Source organism: Camellia sinensis, chromosome 7 (genome assembly GCF_055761805.1).
Source record: "Camellia sinensis isolate YWXY chromosome 7, ASM5576180v1, whole genome shotgun sequence".
Lineage (NCBI taxonomy): Eukaryota > Viridiplantae > Streptophyta > Magnoliopsida > Ericales > Theaceae > Camellia > Camellia sinensis.
Window position 1 is genome coordinate 140,120,111 of NC_138967.1, and position 22,437 is coordinate 140,142,547.

Here is a 22,437-nt window from a genome sequence, read left to right on the forward strand (position 1 = left end):
TGCATTGCTTTGCCTCTGTTGTTCTCTGTTACAGCAAAAACAGAAGTCTAGAAAAGCAGGTGGGCGACCGGCCACTTGAGGTAGCCGACCGGCTTAATTGCATTATTGCATGTGTTGTATTAGTCATTTACATAATTAGGAATAATGCATTTTTTCTAACTTTATTTTCTTTCCTAGCTTGGAGTACTAGGTAAGTTTTACGCTTTAGCATACTTGCATGAGTCTGAGTGTTTCCATGTTTCGCATGTTTGCCATTAGGCTATATGCTTAAATGATTTTTTGCATGAATGCATGTGGATGAAGGCTTTGTTGCTTGAATTGAGACAATTCAACAAATGAGAGTTTTAAGCCCACTTTGCGAAGTGGAAAATCATGTTTTAAGCCCATCATGTTTGATGGCAAATCTACGCTTTAGCCCACTTGAGGGTGGCAATTTCAAACCATTTTCGAAAAAAAACATGAGTTGTTTTGTTCCAATTCTTGCGATTTGGTCTATACTTGCTTGCGTGCGGGTCACGTAGTAAAGATAGCTAATAATCAAAATAAGAACACATGAGGTTTACAAAACGACATATCATGATAGTAGAGGCCGATCTTTGATCGGGTGAGCGGGGGTGCTCATTTCAAGACCTTCCCCTCTCGTACCTAAGTTCCCGAGCCGAGGTAACTTTGGTGATGATGGACACATGGCCTTTGGCACAAGTCAGGGTTTCCTAAATTTCCCCAAAACAAAATATTTAGGTGGCAACTCTGTAATCTGGCAAAGCAGTCCATTTTTGGCGCTTTTTTATTCAAAATCAATTTTCCAAAACGATTTGCCGGATTTGGACTCTTTGGTGTTTATCAATCGCACATTGCACTTTGTGAGATTAGATTCAGAACTGTGACAGAAGCCTGAACTGTAGGACCAATTCGAGCCTCTCCGAGAGGGGGGCGTGAAGAAAGTCGAGCTACAATTTCTGGCGACTCGGCTAGGGACTTAGAGAACTTGACTTGAACTCATGATATGTTGTTTTATTTACACTTATGTGTTTCTTTGCATTTGCATTTGCATTGGTGTGCCTAAGTCACAGTGTTTGCCATCCGCTATTCCTAAGGGTTTGCCGGAGGCTTGCTTGGAAAAGCTTGCCATAAGGCTGACCAGTTACGGGCTCTGCCATGATGGGAACACAAACCTTGGATCTGGACTACCGCTGTACCTTTTGATCCTCCTTTCACTTCTCAGTGTTAGAAGCGAGAGGTATATTAGGTGGTCTTGCTGAGGCACCCTTTTTGACCAAATGACCTAGTTGCATATCGGAAGCCATAAAGACTGTTCCAAACTAGGACAGGTTGCTCACCTGAATATAGGATTATTTGAAATTGTTTGATTATGTAGCGAACCCCTAGATCCTGATGAAATTAGGACAGGGAAACCCTACCCCATCATAGGGGCGTTTTGGTTCTCACTTGCTTGATAAGTGCTTTTAGAGTGTCACTCTACAGGAATGTATGTATCAGTTGCAAGTCTGGGTATCAGTTTGGGGGTATCAGTTTTCAGGCAGGAATTTGGGACAGAAATCAGTGTTTGAGTACAGATGTCCAGCTTATGATTTCAACTATGTGTTGTCTCTGTCTAAAGCCGAGGTGCTGTACATTTTTCTGATTTTTGTTTCTTTTGCTTTATTTTCTTTTTGCAAGGTAGTGTTTCACAATTGCTTCCGACGAGGCAGTTACCCCTCAAGTACTCTAGACCAGAGTAAGGTGCCTTTACAGTCTGCGGATCTTGTAAGAGGACAACCAGTGTTTGCTTCGCTACCCTCGGTTACAAGACGGAGGAGAGTTTGGCATAATTCACTGGTTCATTAGTCACCAGTGCTCAGTGAAGTCCAGTTTACTGCTTCCACTTCAGAAAGAGAATACGCACCGAATCTGAGAGATCAACACCCTGTAGAAAGTATGGAGGATATGATGCGTCAACTTTAGCAAACCATTGAGGCCATGCAGTGGCATGTTGCTCTCCAGACGCAAGTTACCGCTCGCCAAACAGAGATTGCAGCCCCGCAGGCTGAACTGATTGCTAGGCTTCAACAGCAACAGCAACAACAACCGCAACAGGCAACAGCTTCTGCATCCCACCCATCCCTTGTAGACATTCCAGTACCCAAAGCTCCTGTTCCCACAGCCAATGTTCAGGAAAATTCAGACATCTCAGTGGATCCAATTTCGCTCGAAACCTCCAAAGCACAGGCCTACCCAATAGAGGCCCCCTTTGAGTTCGAGGGCAACCCTACCACTCTGAAAGTGAGTAAGCTTGAGAAGGTGTTTAAAAGGGCTCAAGGTGTCGACTCGATCCCGGACATAGAGGATGGCTATACAGATTCAGCGGTGACATTGCCGGATAGATTCAAAATGCCTCACACAGACCGCTTCGATGGCTCGGGTGATCCTATGGTCCATCTGTGGCTATTATCATATATTATGCGGCCAATGGGCCTGACCAGATTACAGAAGCTATCTCTCTTTGGTCGGACCATATCCGGTATTGCGCCCATTTGGTATGCTAAACTGGAAGATTCTGTGAAGAGGAGCTGAGAAGAGATGGCTGAGGCCTTTGTTGCCCAATATTCCTATAATACTCAAATCGAGGTCACAACTCATGATCTGAAGTTACTTATCAAGAGCCAAATGAGGGATTCTCAGATTTCATCACTCGGTGGAGGTCCAAGGCCTCCATGATGACAACCTGGCCAGCTGAAAAGGACCAAATCCAGATGGTGGTCCACAATTTGCAACCGAAGCTGCTGCAAAAGATGATAGTCCTACCCCTCCCTACATTTTCCGACCTTCATGAGATAGGGGTGCAGATCGAGGATGCGATGAAATAGGGTCTGATTGACCATGAAAAAGAGCAACCCAAGAGGGCCTTTACACGCAGTTCAAATGCGGCTACGAGTAGTAATGCAGCTGCAAGTTCAAATGCGACTACGAGTAGTAATACAGCTGCATGGACTTCTGATGTTGGTATGGTCACCACCACACCAAAAATAGCCACCCATTTTACCGGTACATCCGTAACCACTTCACAATCTACAAAGTACCCACCCCGGGGCCAGAGGGTTTTTACCCCACTTTACATGTCTCTGTCAGCAGCCTTGAGAGTCCTAATCAGAAAAGGGCATCTAAAGCCCCTAGAGCCTCGCCCATTGCCTAATCCTCTTCTTCCAACACACAACTCGGCCAAGTACTGCGCCTTCCACCAGCATCATGGTCATGACACCAATCTATGCTTCAAACTTCGTCATAAGATTCAGGATCTCATCGACAACAAAGTGATAGTGCCTCCTGAGAAGCCAAACGTCACTAAAAATCCCCTCCCACCACATAACCAACCCCCTCTACCTAGGCAAGTAAACCTTATCCAAACAATGGCCATCTCATACGACCCTAGCATATACATCACTCCCTCTCACCTGCCTAAGTCGGCGTTGTTCATCCCAGAAAGCACAGACTTGTGCATGATAAGCACGTCCATATCCCAACCCGGACCCGTAGTGGTGGCTGTGATAGAAGAAGGCAAGCTTAAGGGCCTGATGAGCTTAATTGAGGAAGCATACAACCCCTGTCACTACATTGTGCCAACAAGTCAGGCCAGACCAAGGGTGGAATTACCGAGGGGAATGGAGGATAACGTAATCCGGGAGGATAAACCAAGCTAGGGACTGGATGATTTGACTGAGCACGAGGAGGACATCAGTAACCTGCAGTTCTTTGATGAACAGGATCTGGGAAATGTACAAATTGGCTGGTTTGATATGAATGGATCTATGGATAATATAGGGTGGCTTAGTGATGAGTCGGATATTGGCGAGGGATCTCAAGAAAAACTGGAACAGCTGGAAGCAGGAACTACTGCAAGGACCGGAACGGCCGAGGACAAGGGGATATTGCCGGAGAGCACCGGTACAAAGAATTTTACTCGGGAATTGAGCAGTGTTTGTACAACTGATACAGAACAGGAGCCTGTGCTAAAGCGGTTCGAGCATGAGAGAATTGGGAATGAACAGAAGGCTAGAAAAGCCAAAGGCTAGAAAAGCCAAAGGCCTTGAGGGGATTGACAATGACTATGATGTCAAAGTTATTACAACGGAACCGGACACGTGTTTGTCGGTTACCGGAGGAACGTGGTGGGAAGACGATGATTTGCGTCTTGCCCACACAGATGAGGAGTGAGGACAAAATCTGCCAGATGATACATGGTATTCCAAAGAACTCGATCACATGACTCGAAGTGGGCGGTACTCTAAACCCCCGCACTTGGACCAACCGAAAGCTTCAGGGAAAGACAAGGAGGCAGAGAAATAGAAAGAGAAACTGCTACAAGAAGAAGTTATGCTAAAGCAGCTGAAAAAGATTCAAGCTGATATATCCATTTAGGGATTGCTCTTGGCATCACGGGTGCACAGACAAGAGGTCCTATCTGTAATGGACAAAGCCAAGTTGTCCATCGACATAACCCCTGAGTAGTTAGTGGGACTGGTTTTCCTGAGAGAGGCCTCGCCAACTTTGACCTTTACAGATAAAGAATTGCCACCTGAGGGCTCTGAGCACAACAAGCCACCATACATCTCTGTTGAATGCAAATTTAAGTGGATACCAGTTGTCTGGGATGATACCGGGTCTACAATTAATGTGTGCCCTTTGTGTACGGCCTATGTTATCTGTTTGAAACCCGCAGACTTTGTGCCAACAGCCCAGGTGATTCGGGCTTATGGTAATACAAGCCGGGAAGTGATGGGGCAGTCCAGATCAGAACGCAAGTTGGCCCGGCGCAACAGGACATAGAGTTTCACATCCTTGATGTTCCAGCCACCTTTAACCTACTCCTTGGGCGGCCGTGGCTACACCAAGTGAAGGCTATCTCTTCCACTCTGTATCAGATGCTGAAATACCCCCACAGGATGAGGGTTGCTATTGTTTTTGAGAACTCTTCAATCTATCCTCCGCCCGAGGTCTCTATGTCGGTACTGGAGATTGCGCACGGTGAGGAGGATGTCTTTTTGTCTGGGTTCACCTTGGCTGAGGCTTGGGTGGTGCAAGATATTCTGGCTGTTAATGAGGGATTGTACATCAGTGCTCAATTAGTCTACCTCATGAATAAGCTACAGCATGTACCCAGAATGGGATTGGGAAGGAATGGCCGGAAGGGCGTCGCTGCATTGGTTGAAGTTCCACACAACCTCTATACCTTGGTTTAGGTTACATGCCTACCAAGGAGGATTGGGTAAGAAAGGGAAAGGAGATGGCCGAAAGGGCCAAGGCAAGACAAACTGGGAAGCACTATGAGCTAGTGCATAGACCAATTCAAGGAACCCTAAACGGCCGCTTTGTCCAGGAGGGAGAAGATTTCCCATTTTGCGGCTTTCCCGAGCTGTGGCTGAATTTTGAGAAGCGACACCTGCCCGGCTTTGAGATCTTCTTTGACCTACAACAGCAAAGGGATGAAGCCTCAGAAGAACAAATTGACTTACCTGCTGAGGCAGAACAGAATGTAGAGGATGAGTCTGACGGTATAGAACTTGAGATGGGAGCAGCGCTAGCTTGTCTCTTGTTAGATCCTCAAATCGAACCGGAGAGCTTGAGGGATGACTTCATCACTTCCATGATTGGGGCGTACCCGGGTGTGGACACTTCTACTGGCGTTCTGGATGCATCTATCACACCCTCCCTCGTTTGGCAGTCGATAAGGGCTTTTTGTCTGGCAACTCTGAATTAGGTAGTGAGTAGGGATCTGATTCCACAGAGTCTGTGGAGTCGGAATCAGATTCCAGTTCTTCTGAGTCAGAGTCCGGTATTCCTGGGGTTGATAACCCGGATACTGTTTTGTTGTCTATGTCATCTTTTTCTTTCTCCTTTGAGTCGGTTGTAATCGAAGATTTGGAAGCTGCGAATGAGAATGGTACCACTGTTGTTTTTGAATACTTTTATGTGCCTTTAGTATATTGCATTGATCATGACTTTCAAAACTTTGATGAAAATGACGATGAAGGAATTCCTCCAGTTCTGAAACCTTTGATTGATCGAGAGGATGAGAGGTTTGTAAAACCCTTGGTTGATCAAATCATTTCAATTAACGAGGGTACTGAGAAGGATCCGCACTTGGTCCAGATCGGGTCCACGTTGTCTTTAGAGGAACGCGAGCGCTTAGTCGCTTTATTAAAAGATTTCAAAGATGTTTTCGCTTGGTCCTACGAAGACATGCCTAGAATCGATCTTGAGATTGTACAACACCGGATCCCTCTTGATCCTGAGGCCCAACCTGTTAAGCAGAAGCTTTGGAGAATACGCCCAGATTAGGCTTTGAAGATTAAGGAAGAGGTCACCAAGTTGATAGACGCAGGATTCTAGCTAGTATCTGAGTATCCAACCTGGTTAGCCAATATTGTTCCGGTGCCGAAGAAAGATGGAAGAATTCGGGTATGTGTGGAATTCAGAGATCTGAACAAAGCTAGTACGAAGGACGACTTTCCTCTACCGCATATCGACGAATTGGTGGACATCACAGTAGGGCATGTGTTGCTTTCCTTCATTAATGGATTTTCTAGGTATAACCAGATCTTGGTGGCACCCGAGGATAGAGAGAAGACTGCCTTCACTACGCCATGGGGAACCTACTGCTGTAGGGTGATGCTATTTGGGCTAAAGAATGCTGGGGCTACTTATCAACGGGCTGCAACCACTATCTTGCACGATATGATCCACAAAGAGGTTGAGATGTACGTGGACGACATGATTATCAAGTCCAAGGAAAGAGAGGGCCACTACACCGCCTTGAAGAAATTTCTCCAACGAATCAGAGAATATCGGTTGCGACTGAATCCTCAGAAATACACTTTTGGTGTCATAGAATGGAAAATGCTGGGGTTCTTGATTACATAGAGGGGCATCGAAGTCGATCCTTCCAAGATTAAGGCCATCCTAGAAATGCCACCACCAAGGACTGAAATGGAGGTGCGAGGCTTTCTAGGTAAAGTGCAATTCATAAGATGGTTTATTGCAAAATTAACCTTGATTTGTGAACCACTATGTGGCCTCCTGAAGAAAGGAAAGAAATTCCAATGGGATCACTGATGCCAAGTTGCTTTTGGGCAGATCAAGCAGTATCTACAGAACACGCCCGTGTTGTCACCGCCGGAGCTGGGGAAACCGTTGATTTTGTACCTGTCTGTAACTGATACAATGATGGGCTGCATGCTTGCGCAGGAATCTGAAGATAGAGTGGAGAAAGCCATCTATTACCTGAGCAAGAAGATACTGAGCTATGAGACCCGTTATACCCCTTTGGAAAAGGCTTGCTTAGCCTTGGTATGGGCCACCAGGAAGTTGAGGAACTACCTGTTAGCTCACTCTATAATTCTGGTTTCAAGGTTAGATCCCATCAAATATCTTTTCGAGAAACCAGCACTTACGAGTAGGCTAGCCCGTTGGTTGCTTCTTCTCTTTGAGTTCGACTTGAAGTATGTGACGCACAAGTCTGTCAAGGGGAGAGCGGTAGCGGAGTTCTTAGCCGATCACCCAGTGGAAGGAGACGAAGCAGTAGAGTATTTGTTCCTAGATGAGGCCGTTCTACAAGTTGAGGAAGATACCTAGACTATGTATTTTGGCGGAGCGTCAAACCAGTATGGACATGGGATAGAGGTGTTGTTGATAGCACCCAACAATTCCCACATACCTTACGCTTTCAAACTCCAGTTCAAAGTATCGAACAACGAAGAAAAATACGAAGCATGTATCGCTGGTTTGGAAACTGCCCTGGAACTAGGGGCAAAACGGTTGGACGTCATTGGGGACTCGAACCTGGTTGTATCTCAAGCAAAAGGAGATTGGAGAGTTAAAGAAAAAGAATAAAAAGCTATCACCAGACCTTGGACGTTCTGATTCCTCGGTTTGAGAAGCTGACCTTCACCAATCTTTTAAGAGAGAACAAAAGGTTCGCCAATTCTTTAGGAACTCTATCATCAATGGTAAACATCCCCTTTGGAGTCCGGATGCGTCCAATCATTATTGAACAGAGATATGTGCTGGCTTGCGAGTTATTCGCCACAATAGATGAAGTACAAGATCAGAAGCCCTGGTATCATGATGTCTGGAACTTCTTGAAAAAGGAAGCATATCTACCACGGGCAAATGGCAAAGATAAGAGGGAAATACGGCGAATGGCTACTCAGCTTATCATTTACAGGGGTAAATTATACAAACGTGTCCATCTAGGAATGCACAAGCTATGCGTCGATGCAAAAGAGTCAAAGCGCCTGATGGAGGCCATCCATGGAGGAGAGTGTGAATCACACATGAGCAGAGTAATGCTAGCCCAGAAGATTCTCAGGCAGGGTTATTACTGGTCAACCATAGAAGAGGATTGTATCGGTTTTGTTCAGCGATGCCACAAGTGCCAGATCCATGCAAATCGCATGAATATGTTGCCGTCGATGCTGTACAACATGACTTCTCTGTGGCCTTTTTCAGTCTGGGGAATTGATGTCATTGGCGCAGTTACTCCGAAAGGCTCGAATAGGCATGAGTATATCCTGGTAGCGATAGATAACTTTACAAAGTGGGTCGAGGCTCAATCCTATGCAGTGCTGAAAGCGTCACATGTAGCCAAGTTCATCAGAAATAACATCATCTATCACTATGGGGTCCCGAATGAGGTCATCTCGGACAACGGCTCCCATTTCAAGAAAGAAGTGATTGACTTGTTGGAGAAGTACAATGTGGCTTTTCATAAGTCATCCGCATATCGGCCGCAAACCAACGGAGCTGTTGAGGCCGCCAACAAGAACATCAAGCACATTCTGCAGAAGATGGTGGAAACTTATAGGGACTGGCCAGACAAACTACCATTTGCTCTCTGGGGTTATAGGACATCAATTTGGACATCTACTGGGGTAACTCCGTATTCCCTGGTTTATGGGATGGAGTTTGTTTTGCCTATTGAAGTTGAGGTACCGTCACCGCGGGTTATGGCTGAGTGCCAGATAGCAGAAGCGGATTGGCAGTAGAGCAGGTTCAAGGAACTTATGATGTTCGATGAGAGGAGGCTAAAAGCACTGTACCATGTCCAAGGTTATCAACGTTGAATTGCCAGGGCTTTCAACAAGAAAGTTAAGTCTTAGAATCTGAAAGAAGGGGATTTGGTTCTTAAAGACAGCCGAGTTCCCATCCACGACCCTAGGGGCAAGTTCAGACCCAATTGGACTGGTCCTTACATCATCAAGTCAAACTGGTCAGGTGGAGCTGTCATTCTTATAGACCTTGATCGCCTTGAATTTTCCAAACCGATCAACATGGACAAGTTGAAAAAATATTTCCCCTGAGAGGCTCACTAGGCCGAAAACCCGGAAGGGTGACCTAGGCAAAAGTTAGAGCACAAAAATCGGGGAAAAAAAAAACTGAGCTCGCAAGGTTGAAAACCCAGAAAATGTGGCCTTGGCAAAAGTTAGAGCGCAAAATGAGAGTGTTAATACCCGAGTGAACCTGAACCGAACTACATAAGGCTTGATTCCCATCTTTGGGATATGTAGGCAACTTTATTCTGATGTCCAACCATAAACACTTCCAAATCAACTGTGTCCATGAGATTGTTCGGGTCATCTTTGTCTTTTCTGCATCCAAGAGTTCAGTTGAGACCTTCACTATGAGAGCCTATTACAGTACAGTGTAATGTTATTCAAACATGGGGCAACTTTCCGTTTGTTGGATTTGGGGTTGTACATCTCAAAGATAGATTTTGAGTGTATCCAGTTGTGATTCTTATGAAAAATGTTTTTGAAAATTTTTAATGAAAGTTGATTTTGTTCAAATTAATCTTTTTACAACTTAGACTATTTTTGGACCAAAAGGAAAATTTTCAGTGCCCACAACCTTCAATTTCATTGATTTCAATACAGAGTTCTCTGACTCTTGATACAAATCGAAGTTGGTTTTTATTACATTCAAAAGGAAAACTTGAAAGTACATATCAAAGCAATAAACTTGGGGCATTGATAAGTCAAGTGTTCCTGCGCCCCCTCCTAGAGCTTGTGGAAGCTTCAGATGCTAAAGTAGGCCCGGTTTGTGCCTCAACTTCAAGCCAAGCTATGCATTCGCTAGAAAGGGCACAACTGAAATTGGGAGCGGGAGCCAGAAGTTCTCTTGTCCACCATGTAGTAGGATATCGAGCTAGCTGTGTGCCTCGGATTGGAAATGAAGCCGGGTACTCTACCCCCTCTTCCGGGCAAATCTGGTCATGTCCAAACTAACGCCTGAATCGAAATGGAAAATAGAAGACACAGTGTGTCAAGCCAATCAGCTAGATGCCGAGTTACCGGGCCATGTCGTAGCTCATCTCGGGCAAGTCGAACCAGGGGCAACACCAAGCAATGTCAACCGCAGATCTGTTGCACATCCAATGGCACCACCATCCCTCGTTTAGAAAATCAACTAGCCATTGGCAAAAGAAATAGCCGCGCACTGAATATGTTGGGTAAGAGTCCACTACTTTCAGCCTGTCCATGAGCCATACCTGGGGAGGGATGAAAAATAAAAGAGATTAAAGAATAGAGAGGTGTATGTGGAGAGAAAATTGAGAAAGCGTTTTAAGTGAAAAACAGAGCATGAGTGCCGAGTGATGTAAGAAATACATGTGAGATGGGGTGGGAAAGATTACCTGCAAAAGTAGTGGACTTCCTGCAAACTTGGTTGTCTCCCGGCGATGGAAAGCATCCAAGCCCATTAAAGTCTCGGCTAGTGTTAAACCAATGCAACTCTTGCCCTCTTTCAAACCATAAGCTACTTCGATCAAGTGAATGCTAGGCCCTCCGAAGCCAGGGGCAAGCAAAAAATGGCCAACATACACAAGCAGAGGCATGTTACCGAAAACTTTGCCAAAGACGTTCGCCGGCATCAGAAAACCGATGAATCAAGCTGGGAATATCCAACTCTCCATTGTGAAACAAGGATCAGGCATCGTGTAAAGTGATTCCGTACATCCTCTCTAGAGCCTGGATGTGGCCAAAACGCGACTGGGGCAAGATTTCCTCGTCACGCTGAGATTCCATCAGAACTTGGAACTCTTCAATTGTGGGGCATATCTCTTGTTCCCCCAAAGTTAAAAACATGTGTAACCGGGTTCCAACATCTAGCCGCGGCATGGAGTAACGAAAATCATAGCGAAGTACGACTTAGCGGGAATAGTGCATTTATCCTGAAATCCAGAAATTCAGCTTTTTCGAGCCATCTAAATGTGCAATCCAATCGGAGAGTTTTTCGGTGAAGAATGGCTCCATTTGAAGCAAAAACAGGGCTGAAGTGAAGGAACTATGAAGCTGGAGCTTTTGTAGAAGATAAGGCATTGAGTGGAAGACAGGTGGCGGCAATCTGGAGATTCTCTACAGCACTGGTCGATCGGCCACTTTAGTGGCCGACAATCACCACTAGGTGGCTGCCAGCCACTTCTTGTGTCCAGAAGGATGCCTTTGGTCTTCCAGTATGTTGAGGATGCTGATAACTTGTGCTTTGTTCTACTCAAGATGCATTCTGCTATTTATTTTAGTAGTTTTGTTGCATCGCACTCGGTATTTTTGTTTAGTCGCACTCGGTTTGTTTCAATTTGTTTATCGAGTTCTTGCAATTTGCTTATTGAGTTGTATTTATTTCGTTTATCGAGTTGTTGTTTTGTTTGTTGAGTTGTTGCATTAGTTGTTTATTAAGTTATTTTGCTTTGTTTGTTATGTCTTGGTTGATCCACTACCTGACTAAGCAATTGCCAATACAATGTACAACATCCAAATTCCATCAAATCTTGTTTTTGTGTAAAATGGTGCAATGCGATGCCCAGAATATAAAATGCAACCCTTTTTAATTAAAAACCTGTTTTTATTCCAATCATGGATTCTTTTTACAAAGAGTACAAGTTTTAAAGAAAATAAAACTGCCTAAGGTGGTACAATGTGCTAACACTACTAGCAAAAAGAGAAACAAAGCAAAAAACATCTAAATCGGTGCCACCTATCTCAAGATTGAGAGGCCCTTTTCGTCCTCTTCCTGGGCATGGACTTAGAGCTATCGCCATCGGCGCCAGTGCCTGAATTTGAGCCAGAGCCTGAACCAAAGCTGCCTCCGCTTCTATCCTTAGAGCCCTCCTCAGCATCGTCACCGCCCTCAGAATCCGAGCTGGCGCCGTTATCTCCACCCTCTGATGATTCTGACTGAGGACTCGTTGGCTCCTCGTCCTCGCTGGTCTCATCTTCATCATCACGTATGATAGGCTCCTGACGTCTCCCTCGGCCGTGCCCTAGAGCCTCTCTATCTCTCCCAGCTGCTAGAGGGGGCGCTGATGGTCCAGTCTGTAGAGGTGTGACCTGAAAAGGCAGTTTGAATATATCATCCATAATATGTGTATCAGATGCAAGTATGGTATGCAAAGTGAGTACACGCAGAAGTCAGATATGGTGGGTGAATGCAATGTGTCAGATGTGATCTATACATGCAGTATATCAGTGCAATGCAGGGAAGTGTTTAGTTGAGATCTCAGTTTTAGTATATCAGCAGAAATATGATGTGTGAAATGCAAGAAAACTGAAAAGTTACCTGAATACCATGGGAGCTGATGATCGACTCCCTCCTTAAGATCATGGCCTCGAACGAAGCCAACCTCTCGAGTAACCCCTCAACGTATCCTATAGAGGGCTGCAAATGCAAGTTAAAATGATCAGTGAATGAATGCATGTCGGAGCATGTGAGTGAGAATGAAAATTGAAAGCTGTAGTGCATATCGGTGGTGAGTCAAGTGTCCTGACATATCAGTGACCAGGCAACGGAGGCTCGATCGGGATCTAATAAGGCTCTCCAGAGTACCGCCAGCCTGTCAGCTCAGTCGGAAGATCTGGCCATTCCACACTTTTCCTAGTAGGGGGCATCCCTCTAGCCCTGCCCCTCGCTACTCGATCCCTGCTTGTCGAAGAAGCGTCTGCAGCTCGAGCCCTGCTCATCAAAGGAACATCAACTGCCACCCATGTATGAGCACGATCACCTGTTAGAGGAGGCATCAGGTATGTCTGGATGTAAATCATATAGTCCCCCTCCCTAATGTGGAACTTTGCATCTCTACCCCACACGAAATCAGTGATCTCCTGAGGGGAGTGGCGCTCTGTGGTTCGCATAGAAGGCGGACGTGTCAAGGGAACTGACTGTAGTGGTAGACCCAATGTCTGGTGCATAAAGCGCTCACCTAGAAACCAGGCGCGGCCTACCAGCTCCTCAAACAAGATCCGATACAAGGAAGCGCCCCAAGCTCCAGCAAACTTGAATCTGGCACCCCCTAGCATCACCGCCCAGGGCTGCCACGTGATATGCAAACAGCAAGTGCATAGATTGATTAGTAGCCATTAGACATGTAAAATGAATTGGGGCTAAAAGCATAAAGAATTGTGAGTTTTGAATTACCTCGGCCACCCTCACTGTATCGAAGTACTGGCGGAGAAATGTGAGGGTCTCCCAGGTCCTCGGATGGCACCTCCCATCGTATCGATGAGAATATGGTACCCCAAGGGGCATCTCGACCTCCGGCTCGGGAGCAAGCATCAGGAAATAGGCGTATACCCATAGTTGTGAAAAAGCAAAAGGGCGGCAGTGAGAATACAGATAAACACAAAAAATGCAGAAAACAAAGTGTGTAGTACAATGTATAGAAAGTACAAGTACAGAGATTAGACTATGTGTGTGCAGTGTACAGAAAATGCAAAGCCGAAAGCATGGCGGGGAATGTAAAGTAGAAAACTAAAGCATACCTCCCAAGCTCTCCAATAGCCGCCAACTCTGTTCCCGCTCCTGCGGGAGGTCGAACTCATATAGCAATACAAAGTGGCGAGGCCAGCGTCGCCCCAATCATAATGCCAAACCTGAGACAGGTCCACCAAGGCGCTCAATAGATATACCCTGACTGTGTTCACCTTGTCGGCGAACAAGGTAGTGCCGAAGAGGAACATCAGGAAACCTCGGGCATACTACTCGGTCTCCTCTATAGTCGCTGGAGTAGTCCCTCTGTAATGGTCTGCAAACCAAGTGTACCGAACCATCCCTGGTCGGAAGATAGGCGGGTGTGCTCCCAGCAAATAGGTCCAAGCGGCCTCTCACTCGCCTATTGTAGACACCTCATTTTTGACTGTCCTCAAGACTTGGACGTCACCGTTTGAACACTCCGTGATCATCCATGTTCGTGTTCGTTTTGAGTTCCCGGAGGCCTCGGCCGCGCGCCTTGTCTTAGGATCTCTTAACTTGCTTGTTTTGTGCTTGGTTTTGCACCAAGGACTTGTGTTTTATGCTTCTGAGGGTGAGAAGAGGCTTGTTAGCCATCCCTGAAACCCACCGGTCGTGGCATGATGCCACCGGCCTTGTTTTCTTTCTACTGACCAAATATTTGGTCGGTCGGTATTCCCTTAGGTGTATCGGCCTTTTTGTGTGGTCGGCCGACCATTCATTTGGCCGATTACTCCTTTTCTGGCCGATACCTCCTTTTTACCTTTTTCAGGCATGGTGCATGCCAGCTGTGCCAGCTCGAGTGCACGGACTTATCTTCCATACACGTGTATGGAGGATTTGCCCCTTTTGCACCCTTTTGTTCAAAGCTTCTTGCAGAAACTTGCACCCTTTGCTCAAGCTTCTTGAGGAAGCTTGACCCTTTGCCTTAGCTTCCTCAAGAAGCTTGGACCTTTGAGTTAGCTTCCTTGAGAAGCTTGACCCCCTTGACCCTTTTGTATTAGCTTCCCTTAGAAGCTTAACACTTTGTCTTCCTCTATAAAAGGAAGCATTCCTTCTCCTTTGAGGACGTTCAGCAAATCAGAGTTGTATAACTCTCTCTCTCTATATCTCTCTCTCTCTCTTCACTTGTGTGTGTTAGAGGGCTTAAAAGGGTGTTTTTTTCTTAGTTTTGCACTAAAACACCTAGTATTGCACCATACTTCGGTTTTGGAGGTGTTGAGAGTTTGTTCTTGGAGTTTTGAGTTGGTTTTGATCAGAAAAAGGGGGCTGGACTTGCTGTTCTTGAAGTGTTCTTCAAGGGTAAACACTATTGCTTTATATTCCCCAATCTTGCACTGGCTTTTAACCTACTTTGCGTGCTGTTTTGAGCGTAGTGTATAACTAATAAAAACTCTGATTTTTCATGCTTAAGATGTTTCATTAAGGTCACTTTGGTGTTGGGGGTTGACATCCCCCTCTTTGGCCTTGTTTGGCCTTTTTTTGTGTCTTCTTTGTTGAGCCTTTGAAACTTTCATGTGTTGGCCTTCTCACCACTAAAATCCAGAGGATTTTCAGTGGTAAGGAAATGGTTTTGAGGTCTTGCATAGGGGAGGGACACCCCTCTCCCTTTGTGTCTCATTTGTTCTTGTTTTTGTCTCATAAGGGTAGCATGCATGCTTAGTTTTGTTTGGTCTTGTTTCAAAGGTTATTTGCTGTTTTTTTTAACATGTTTACCTTTGTTCCATGTTTTTTTTATTGAACCCTTGCATGCATAATATACTTGCCTTGTATTCCTCCATTTTGCCTAGAATTGCATCTTGCCTTAGACCTCCATGCTTGCATGTTCTAGCTTGACTTCATGAAGCTTTTGGTCATATTTTATTATGCTTAAGGTCTGTTAGGTGCTGATTTGATCATGTTTGCCATGTTTGGTATAGCCTCTATGCATTTTGGCTAGTGAACCTTGAGTATGTGAGTCATTAGCTTGCATTACCTAGGCTATTTCAGTGATTTGGAATCACTTATTATTCCATTTCAGTCCATGTTTTGTGCTTACATGCTTGCATTTGCTACCCTTTCAATGCCTTGAAAAGATGTGACCTTATGCTCCATGTTAGGGCCTTGGTGTATGCCAATGTGTTTGAGGCTTTGGGCTGCCATATCAGTGGGTTTTGGGGTGCATTTTGATGTATTAAAACTCTGTTTTTGGTTGTCTAGTCCATGCCATGTTTGGTTGGGGTGGGTGTAGGGCAATGCTCCCTTTCGTGGCTTTGAATGCCTTTTGTTTTGGGTCCATTTCTTGGCATGTTTTGATCATGTTCCATGCATGTTCTAGTCTTATTTTGGAATGCCCTAGGACTGTTTTTAGTCATTTTGGTCCTTTGGGGTTTGGTTGTCATAGCTATGGTTTGAACCCCCTTTTTGGCCTCAAGTTTGGGGCCCCATTGCATGCCTTACTTGCATGTTTTGTTTGAGTTGGCAACACTCCTCGTGAGATTTCAGAGTTTATTATAATTCCATATCCTCATATTCATCGCATTTCACTCATGCTTGAAGGTTGTGCATCGTGGTCTGAGTAATGGACTAATTAGTAAGCTTGTTTGCTTTGCATTTTTGTTGCCTTCACCCATCATTTCGGCCACTGTTTTGGGATAGGCTGAGGTCTCCCAATTTCGGTCTAAGTCCACCATTGCATGTTTTGACATGTTGCATTACTTTGTTTTCATGCTTGCATTGTCTCACCTTTGCGCGTTTGCATGTTGTTTAGCTAGTTGTATTCCATATCCTAGCTTGCATGATAGGTTGCATTGCATTGTATCTTGCATGTTTGGCACATTGCACTTGGCATGTTTGTTACCTTAGCATCATATTGCTTGCTTGAGACATGTTGCATACTTGAGTCACATTGCATACTTACATTACATTTTGTTTGGTTTGGGGTGTCAAACCAAGCATGAGGAATGAGGGGCGTTCGTGCTCAAAGTGACGTAACGCGCCTCAATCCTCGTTTGCCGATGTCTTTGATCTCAGCATGATAAGGCGTGTGGCACTCATGTGTTTTGTTGCATTCATTCACATTGAAATGCATACTTGACTTCTTGGACCATCACGCATTGAAATGCGCGATTGGTGGTCCGAGGGTCAAGTACCAAACTCCCTTGAGCCCATAGCATGATAGGCAGAGTGGCCATGCACACATTGCTTTGAAAATTCCATACCATGCACTGTTTATCCTCTACTGCTGTCAAAACAGGGCTCTACAGGAAGAAATGGCCGGCCGACCACCTTTTGTGCCGACCGACCATCAGTGTCCAGCCGGTGGTTCAATATTTGGTCAATAAACCTATTCCCATGGCCGGTGGACTTGAATTGTGGCCGGTGATATTCCATAACACTCAGGGAGTGATTCAAAAGGATTCTGGAAACTTTCATAAATTTCAGAGGAGCAAGGCAGTGTAAACAAAGGCAACAGTTGCATGGTACCGGGTTTCCAGCCGAGGCGAACCGAGCATGCATCATCCCATCATTCCAAGGCGGGGCTGTGGCCACTGTCCTGCTGTATTTAATTTGTTAAGTAATTAGAAGCTTTGCAATATTTAATTAGCTAGAGTAGTTAATTATTTGTTTAATTTGTATTATTCTTTTGGTCCTTCCGAGCGAGGGCAAATGTATAATAAGTGTGGGTGTGTGTGTGCATTTCTTCCAACCCCCACTTCTTTTTCCCTTTTACTTACCTGCTTTTTATGGTTAGTACTAGGGCATATTTAATTTAGCATACCTTATGCTATGCATGTGTGCATTCATTCATCAGTATTGCATGCACCGGGCTCGGCGCATCATACTAACTGCATCGTATTTCAATTCCAAGTTGAATACGTGTCAATTGTAGCATCATCATATGCCATCTTAGAATAGCCAAGCCTATTGTAGTTGCATCTTGCATGTGTTGCATTAGCCATCTTAACATGAAATAGGATCATGCATATGATTATTAACTAGTTTCTGTTTTGGCTTGGAGTACTCGGTAAGCATTTATGTTCTACCATCCTTGCGTGAGTGTAAGTGTTGCCATGATAGCATGCTTACCATGAGGCTATGTGCTTATGTGTTATAACTGCCTAAATGCTTGTGGGTGAAGGTTGGATTGTTTGAGTTGGAACAACTCGTCGAAATCCATGTTTTGAGCCTACTTGCGAGCAGCAAATTTCAAACCGATTTCCAAACAAACGGATAGGCGATGCTTTGTTCCAAATTAGGCGATCTAGTCTATACTTTTGTATTGTCCGCAACACATAGTAACGTTAGCTAATTAATCGGAATAAGAATGCATAATGTTTTCAAAACTAGATATCATGGTTAGTAGAGGCCGATCTTTGATTGGGCGAGAGGGGTGCTCATAGCTGACCTTCCCCAATCCTACCCAAGTTCCCGAGCTGAGGCAACTTTGGTGATGACGGACACATGGCCTTAGGCAAACGAGTCAAGGTTTCCTAAATTCTCCCAATAAAATATTTAGGTGGCGACTCTGTATCTGGCAAAGCAGTCTATGTTTGGCATTTCTTTACAAAAAATCAGTTTTCAAAAACGATTTGCCAGATTTGGACTCTTTGGTTTAGATTTAGAGCCGTGACAATTTGAGTCCTGAACTGTTGTGAGCCCAAATGAACGAAACGGGATTTTGCTCCCAGGGCGTTCGGGGGACGTCTACAGTTTCTGGCGACTCTGTTGGAGAGTTTGGAGAACTTGACTCGAACTCATGATATCTTGTTTTGACTACACTTATGTGTTTCTTTGCATTGCATTTGCATTGGTGCGTCTAGGACACCGTGTTTGCCATCTGCTATTCCTGAGCGGTTAACCTGAGGCTGCGTGCCATAAGGTCGATCGGTTACGGGCTCTGCCACGATGGGAACACAAACCCCAGTTTTACCGGGCACCCTTTTTTGACCATTCGACCTAGTGCATATTTGAAATCCATAGTGACCATTCCAAACTAGGACAGGTTGCTTACCCGATGTTAGGTTGTTTGAAACTACTGCGTGCGTAGTGAAACCCTAGCTCCTGACAAAATAGCACAGGCAAACCCTACCCCAACATAGGGGTGTTTTGGCTCTCACTTATCTGCTATGTGCTTTTGAGTTCGCCTCTACAGGAATGCATGTATCAGCTTACAAATTTGGGCATCAGGCCTGCGGGCACCAGTTCAGTGTTTTGGGAATCAGTTATCTACGGGTATCAGATTCAGTTTTTGTAGGGGGTAGTGATTCGGGGATAAATAATCAGTGATGGAGGAACAGTGTATTTAGCTTATCAACCGTGTGTTGTGATGTCCAACTGTGTGTTGTGTGTTTATTTAAGCCGTTATGCTGTCCGTTTGTCTGGTTATTTATTTCCTTATTATTGCTTTAATTATCTTTTTGCTAGGTAGTTTAGCACGATTGCTTCCGACCTAGCAGATATTCCCCAAGCACTCTGGACTAGAGGTCGCCGACTTAATCGATCTGAGGATCTGGTCGATGGACAACCAGTGTTTTATTCTCTACCCCCGGTTATCAGACGAAGGTCGAGAAGACGCAGTGTATCCGAGCAGAGGTTACCAGAGCAGTGGTCAACCCTACCAATGGACAGTCAGGCTGAGGCCTCAATTTTCACCACAGAAAGGGAACATATACTGGTAGTTCAAATGGATCAGCAGAACACGTTAGGGATGGAGGCAATGATGCGTCAACTCCAAGAAAGTATGAAACTCATGCAGCAAGGCGTTGCTCGCCAGACGAAATTTGCCAAACAGCAGGCCATGATCATGGCCCAGCAGGCAGAGCTAATCACCCGGCTACAGCAGCAAGCCAGAGCATGAGCCTCACATCAAGCTCCTCCCCCACCCGGGGTCCCAACACTCGAGGAGACGGCTAATGTCCAGGAAGATACGGACATTCCTACAGGGCCACCTCTGCCCCCGATCCTACCCCAGATCCTACCCCAGTTATCTAAAACGCCAATCAACTTACCGGATTCACCTTTTGAGTGCGAGGTGGACCCTACCGTGTTGACGTCGAGCAAGCTTGAAAAGATGTTCAAGAAATCCCAAGGGGTCAAGACCATCCCTGATATTGAAGATGGGTATACCGACGCAGCTGTGATGCTGTCGGACCGATTCAAGACGCCACATATCGACCACTTCGACGAATCTGGGGATCCCATGGTGCATCTACGATTGTTTTCGGATATCTTAAGGCCAATGGGCCTCACCAGATTACAGAAGCTGTCTCTGGTCGGCCGGACCCTGTCGGGTGTGGCGGCCATCTGGTATACAAAATTGGAAGATGACGTTAAGAAGAACTGGGATGAGATGGCCGAGGCATTCGTTGGACAGTATTCATATAACACGCAAATCGAGATTACAACCCGTGATCTCGAGACGACAAGGCAGGAGCCCGAGGAGAGCTTTTCTGAGTTCGTAACCAAATGGAGGGCCAAGGCCTCAATGATGACCTTAAGGCCCACCGATAAAGATCAAATTCAGATGATTGTGCGCAATCTCCAGCCTATGCTGATGCAAAAAATGATCGTGCTCCCCTTCCCTACCTTTTCAGATCTGCATGAGATGGGGGTACAGATTGAGGATGCCTTGAAGCAAGGCTTGATTGCTAAAGATAGGGAGCAACCCAGGAGGACCTTCAACTAAAACACCAATGCAGGCCCGAGTGGCGCTGTAACCACGAGAGCCTCAGAAGTAAGCATGGTCACCACCAACCCCCCTCCGAGAACCATGGCAGCTATGCCATTCTCCGGTGCGTCCGGAAGTAACACACAAACAACCAAATATCAACCCAAAAACCAAAGAACCTTCACCCCACTATATATGCCCCTGTCCAAAGCTCTCGGGGTTTTAATCAGAAAAGGGCACTTGAAGCCCCTAGAGCCGCGGCCATTACCGGAAAAACATCCCCCTACCCACAACCCGACCAAATATTGCGCATTTCACTAGCAGCACGGCCATGACACCGACCAATGCTTCCGATTACGTCATGAGATTCAAGATCTCATTGATAATGAGGTGATTGTGACTCCAGAAAAGCCCAACGTCACAACCAACCCTCTTCCTCCACACAACCAAGTTCCACCTCGCAAACGAATCAACTTTATCCAAACCGGGGTCACGTCATACGACCCCAGCATCTATATCACTCCTTCCCATCTACCCAAACCGGAGGTGCTCCTTCCTGACTGCACTGACTTTTGCATGTTGGACATCTCCAGAACCCAACCCGAACCAATGGTGGTGACAGTCGAAGACAGAACAGGGGAGACTTCAGTGGAGAATGGGATTATTGAGTCAGAATCTGAGGAATCTGGGAGTTTTGCTGAGGAGGTATACAGTCCGAGTGACTACATTCTGTCAATAGGCCAGGTTAGGCCAAATGTGGAATTGCCAGCAGAGGCAGAGCTTTGTGTGATACAGGGGGATGGATTTGGTTAGAGGATAGATGACTTGACGGCTGTGGAGGGGGACTTTGCTAACCTCCAGTTTTTTAATGAACAAGACCCAGAGGGCGTGGCCGTCAACTGGTCTGATTTTGAAGAGTCAGCAGAGGTTACCGGATGGCTTGATGACCTACCAGACGTCGTTGAGCAATCTTAGTTGGAACAGGGCCCGGCAGGGGCAAGGATATCAATTGTGGCCGGAAGGGCCGGAGATCAGAATGCATCGCCAGAGAGCGCCGGTGCTAAGAATTTCGCTCAGGATTTGGGCATTATTGAACAGGCAGCTGTACTGACGTAGTTGGAACAAGAAAGGTTTGAGGATTCTGAGAGAATCAAGAAAGCTAAAACCCACGAGGGGATTGAAAGTGTTGTGTACATGAGAACAGGGAGTGCTGCAAGCATATGGACGGGAGGTACTGCGAGTACGAGAACAGTCATACCGGAGCCGGACAAGTGTCTGGCGGCTGCCAATGGAATGTGGTGGGAGGACGATGATCTATGTCTTGCCCACACGGATGAGGACTGGGGAAACAATCAACCGGATGATACCTGGTACATTGGTGAAGTTGACCATATGACTAAGAGTGGGCGATATTTCAAACCTCCACATCTAGATCAGCCAGAGGTGTCTGGGAAAGATAAGGAGGCGGAGAAGCAGAAAGAGAAGCAACTCGAAGAAGAGGCTGTACTGATGCAGCTGAAAAAGATACAAGCAGACATCTCCATCTGGGGACTGCTTATGGCTTCACGTGTTCACAGACAAGTTGTCTTATCGGCTATAGACAAGGCCAAGCTCGCAATAGACACCACACCTGAACAGCTGGTGGGCTTAGTTCTTTCGGGCGGAGCTACCCCGATGTTGACTTTCTTCGACAAAGAACTGCCACCTAAGGGTGCGAGCCATAACAAGCCACTCTACGTCTCTGTGGAGTGTAGAAACAAATGGATACCCGTGGTGCTTGTCGACACAGGATCCGTTATCAATGTGTGCCCGGCAAGAACTGCCTATGCAATCAGGTTAAAACCCGCGGACTTTGCGCCAACCACCCAGATAATAAAGGGCGTATGATAACACAAGTAGAGAGGTGAAGGGGACCGTGCAAATTGAAACTATGGTTGGTCCAGGACAACATGAGATAGACTTTCATGTCCTGGAAGTTCCTGCAACCTTCAATCTACTCTTGGGGTGGCCGT